The sequence below is a fragment of the Triturus cristatus genome, chromosome 2_2 (genome assembly GCF_964204655.1).
Source record: "Triturus cristatus chromosome 2_2, aTriCri1.1, whole genome shotgun sequence".
In the NCBI taxonomy this organism is placed as follows: domain Eukaryota; kingdom Metazoa; phylum Chordata; class Amphibia; order Caudata; family Salamandridae; genus Triturus; species Triturus cristatus.
In genome coordinates this window covers 191,465,837-191,470,036 of record NC_140582.1, presented here as the reverse complement: position 1 = coordinate 191,470,036, position 4,200 = coordinate 191,465,837, and the positions used below count along the sequence as shown (strand labels likewise).

The 4,200-nt window shown below is 42.1% G+C and overlaps 1 long non-coding RNA gene across 1 annotated transcript; it reads left to right on the top strand.

The window, feature by feature from the left end:
• Positions 1–2,515: 2,515 nt before the first annotated feature.
• LOC146862001 (uncharacterized) lies at positions 2,516–3,174 on the top strand. Its single transcript, XR_014978361.1, has 3 exons — positions 2,516–2,659; positions 2,741–2,850; positions 2,955–3,174. It is a non-coding gene; the product is annotated as an uncharacterized LOC146862001 (long non-coding RNA).
• The last annotated feature ends 1,026 nt before the right edge of the window (positions 3,175–4,200 follow it).

The window sequence follows — 4,200 nt, the reverse complement described above, 5'->3', positions numbered from 1 at the left end:
CGAGCGTGGCGCACCTCTTTTCTGGTATGGGCTACGGCAGAAGAGGTGGCGCTTCGGCGGGAAGAGACACTGGGCCTTAGGACGACCCCCGTCGCTGCCCAGTGGGGAGACATGAGGCAGCTCCTGTCGCGACCGGAGGAGGCGACCCCGGGGGAGGACACTGCTGCGCTGTCGGAGCCGCGTTAGGCGATGGGGCACTGCTCCTTGACTGGGACTCCGCGCTGGTGGGTGCGACTGGCTGACTGGTGTAGATAGAGCAAGCCGCAGATAGGATATAAGTGCCTAACCCCCCCTTTATTGAGCGGTGGGGGCCGGGGAGGGTGGGGCCTGATGGGAGAGGGGTCAGCGAAGTGGGAGCCGACTAGACCAGAGGACACAAGCTGCTGTTGTATATTGTTTTAGCTGTTAGATTGTTGGAAGGGCGACTGCCCAGATATAGCCTGGGGAGTATTGCACTGTTGGTATCAACATCCGTGGATGTACTGAGAATGATGATCGGCCTATGACCTGACGGGGTATACATTGGGACACAACCGGCTACGGCACACCTAATGCAACGTACCATGTTTGTATCAATTATACATCGATCCCTACCTACAAGATTTATGTAACAATGCTATTCGATGATGTATGGTGTAATGTGTGGTTTTACCTGCAACGAAAACTCTAATAAACAGATTTCTAAATAAATCAGAGGTAACTAACAGAAACCGTGCCCTGTTCGCTTTGCAGTGCTACAGCGTTAAAAGCGATTGTCACAAGCAGCCCCTCCCTAGAGCACTTGCTTAATGACCCTCCCTAGAGCACTTGCTTAATGCAAGCTGATAGACTATGGTCTTCAGAAAAGGAGTACCACAACTTTCCCCCTTTCCTAGGATTTCATTCTTGGAATCCTGCATAGGAGAAAAGATTCTCTCCCTCACTCTACATACATTCGAGTGCCCAATGCTTACTCAAGTCTTCTATCCATCTAGTTTGCACCAAAGCGGTCCTTACCTTTAAAAATCGGCGAGCCTGCTAGTCACAACGTCCTGCTTCCACCGCAACTGGTGAATGCAGTCGTTTGTGCAGGCTTTAAATACCCCCAGGCATACTTAATTGGATGCCTATTACCTGCCAAATTGGTATTTAACATTCAATTAAGGTAGCCGTCTATCGGCGCCATTTTAGTAGTTTTTTGCATCAATCCTTTAAGGACTACAGGACCATGGGTTCAATCCCGGGTCCTCCTGTTTGCCGAATTTTAGGCTGGTGACTATTATTATTTCTGATTTGTTTATAACACTGTCCCCTTTTCTTTTAATATTGTAAACTTCCTCCTGGGTAAAACCCACAGACCGTAACACCCTGCTTCACCATACCAGCTACCATCCTAAATGCCAGAAAGATGGGATACCTTTCAGCCAATTCTTACGGATTAGGCGTAACTGCAGCGATGGATCCAGTTATGAAAAACACGCAGCCATCCTTAGAGTTAAGCTTGCACAGAGAGGATACCCTAAGCGCCTATAAAACTACTAAAATGGCGCCGATAGACGGCTACCTTAATTGAATGTTAAATACCAATTTGGCAGGTAATAGGCATCCAATTAAGTATGCCTAGGGGTTTTTAAAGCCTGCACAAACGACTGCATTCACCAGTTGCGGTGGAAGCAGGACGTTGTGACTAGCAGGCTCGCCGATTTTTAAAGGTAAGGACCGCTTTGGTGCAAACTAGATGGATAGAAGACTTGAGTAAGCATTGGGCACTCAAATGTATGTAGAGTGAGGGAGAGAATCTTTTCTCCTATGCAGGATTCCAAGAATGAAATCCTAGGAAAGGGGGAAAGTTGTGGTACTCCTTTTCTGAAGACCATAGTCTATCAGCTTGCATTAAGCAAGTGCTCTAGGGAGGGTCATTAAGCAAGTGCTCTAGGGAGGGGCTGCTTGTGACAATCGCTTTTAACGCTGTAGCACTGCAAAGTGAACAGGGTACGGTTTCTGTTAGTTACCTCTGATAAAGAAATATTAAAGTACACCTCAGAACTGCTTTAAAACAGCATAAGTGACAATGAGAGTAGAGGACATACTTGTAATTAGCAAATTTGGCAAAATCTGGGGAATGCGATAAGAAGATTCTTCTATGCGAGGATCTAAATAAAACCTCCTCCAATATGACCTTTAATACACAGGTTGGGAGTAAAAGTAAAAACACCCCCAAGAAAACCTACAGTGTGGCTGACAACGCTTAAAGAAAAGAAGACAGCGTTGTCAAGATTCAGGCTGCCACAAGATATTGCAGGCTCTAACTGGTATGTACTGAACCCCTTTCTAATTTAGAAGGAGTAGGAGATAGGTAGATGTCTAAAGCCATGATCTATGGATAACTGTACACTTAAATTGAACGTCATGTTATTCCGGTACAGGTATCAGGACACCACTTGAAAAGGTGCAGGGAAGGACAGACTGAACTTAAACATTAGGCGAAAAACCTATTGGTAGGTATATGGATGTATTTGTTGAGAATAAACACCAGTGCCATGACATCATTATTTGAAGTATATAGCATTATCTATGTACCTTACAGGCACAGCTAAACAATTGAATACAGGCGGTGCATATCGAAAGACGTACCTGCTTTAAGACACCATTGAACATGTGTCAACGTGACTTTTTAAAAGTAAGTGTTTTGCTTAACAGCATGAAAATAGGCTAATAGGCTCAAAAAGTATGGTGAAATAACTCCATGCTCTTTTTGTAGAATTCTATGACTCCACTGACTATGATGCAAGTGGTCTAAAATCACAAAAGTTGAGAGGTGATAAAGTCGTCCTGAACACCCACAGAAGGACTTCAACCCCTACACTTAAAGTAAGGGCAGGCAATATGTATAAGTGACACTAACAGAATAGCCCAGAACTAGAATCAACTCTCCATAGGGAAATGGTATTAATTATATGCATTCTCTTTTTTAGAAAGAAGAACAAAACTTTGGTTTTAAATTCTCGTCCGTCCTGAGGAAGGTGCTACTATTGTAACCTATGCACCGAAACGCGTCGACAGTGGGACTTTTTAAAGCATATGAAATGTATTTGTGTAGTATTTAATTTGCAATTTTGAAAGTACATGATTTGAACTGTGTGTGACTCTGAGATAGATACCGTAATACGGAATTGTTAGATAGCATATATAAGACTGTACCAGAGCACCCAATCAGAGTATATATTGAATGCAATTTTAAAATATGATTTTATTGAACATAAGTGTTTTCCTATGAAAAATGAATTTTGAGAGTAACAAAAAGTATATTCTAGTCTGGAGTAATAATATTTGTCCAGTGTCACAGTCAAAAATCAAAGGTTATTCATCTAAATGTGTAGGCCTCATGGTCACCAACTAAAAGAGTAATACACAGAAAGGAATCTTTTTTGATAAATATCTGACACCCAGTCCTTTCTGGTCCCTGGGAAACTCTCTTTTTTGAGATTGTTCTACAGCTCTTGCAGCTGGAGAGTGGGCGCTACCCTATAAAATGGATACTTTACACACATTTGGCTTCTCAGAAGACCAATTTAAACAACTGATAGGAGATTCATCAAAAACCATTAATTCCATGACATTAACAAAAAACGATGATGAGAGGTGGAATAAACTTTGGAACCTAAAGAAAAAAATGATACGCACGGAATTACATTCTGAGTTTATCATTCAGTATTGCAGGAAGGGCATTATACCTGTAGGACTTCAGATTAGAAACGAACCGGGTTTATTCGTGAATAATGAGAAGTTCAAGGAAAGCTGGACACTAATCGCGAACAGATGTAGACGCGATTGGATGCTGCTCATAATAGAAACCGCACAAGCCATTATTATAATAGAAAGGGAGGAGATCAAGACCCTTGAGATACAACTAAACGAAAGCGCAGCGCTAGATGACGCGAAGAAAAAATTTGATGAAATAAAGGAAGACATCAGCGGCTATCAAGAATATATGATAAACAAAAAAACAAACAAGCTACGTAAAGACATAGCTAATTACAAAAATGAATCTGTGTATCCATATATTCAGAAAGACTATTATGAGCAACCAGCACCTACAGAGTACAATGGTAAACAATTTACCTACAATAGGAATAGGTACCACAGGAAGAATGTGACATTCTCCGATACGTCATACAACAGTTCTGAATCAGAAGGGGAAAGAAATCAGGAACAACGAAA